The sequence below is a fragment of the Nicotiana tabacum genome, chromosome 11 (genome assembly GCF_000715075.1).
Source record: "Nicotiana tabacum cultivar K326 chromosome 11, ASM71507v2, whole genome shotgun sequence".
In the NCBI taxonomy this organism is placed as follows: Eukaryota; Viridiplantae; Streptophyta; class Magnoliopsida; order Solanales; family Solanaceae; genus Nicotiana; species Nicotiana tabacum.
This window is the reverse complement of record NC_134090.1, coordinates 90,597,547-90,598,549: the sequence shown is the minus strand read 5'-3', so window position 1 is coordinate 90,598,549 and position 1,003 is coordinate 90,597,547.

The window sequence follows — 1,003 nt, the reverse complement described above, 5'->3', positions numbered from 1 at the left end:
CATGATGTCTAGGTGAGTATCAGAACACAAGAGACACGCAGATTGGATTATAACTCAGAAACATGGGCTCTAATCAGTTTGCCTACTGATTTTAAGCATGTTAACCATTAAGCAGTAAACACAAAGAACAGTTTCCAGTTTTATAGAGGTTGATTACCTGAGGCTTGCTAAGCGTAAGATAATGCACAACAGTTATAAGAATTATTAAAAGAGTTTAGAAGTTATTTTACCCAAAGCATGTTATTCTAAGTGTTGCAAATATACAGGGATTATGACCAGTTTTACTTAAACAGGATAAATATGACATTATTTTTACATCTTTCATAACCACTAGTTTAAACTAGGTATGACCGAGCGAGTATGTACGAGATCCTAAAACAGGGTGCGAGCACGTGATTTTTGTCATATATGAAATACTCCTATAAAATCAAAGAAAATAGATTTTTTCCGATTATTTGCCATTTTATAGAATTTTTTGTAGGATTTTATTAATTATTTGTATTTTTGTGCACGTTTAATTTTTGTTAAAAAATAAAAGCATAAAAAATATCAAAAAATACCATACATTGCATTTAGATTTTTGTTTTTATATTTTAGGATTAATTAGTAAATTAATTGCTTTATTAAAAATGAAAATCACAAAAATGGCTCATTTTACATTTTTACCTTTTAATTTTTAGATTAGTGATTTTTCTTTTTTAATTTAGGATCAACTAATTTTTATAACTATTATGGTTAGATAATTAGCTTAATTTTACTATTTGAATTAATTTAGGATTTTAATTAATTAAAGAAAAAAAATGGAAAAACAAAGAAAAGGAAAATAGGAAGAATATATTTTTGGTCCGGTTTCTTTTAAAATTGGACTAATTCCTAGAATGGTCCAAATTAATTTTAAATCTCGACCCAATTCCCACGACCCAATTCCCTTCGGCCCAGTTCCCTTGACCCAAATCCCCTCATTAAAACCCTCATATTCCTCTAACCCTAATATAGACCATAT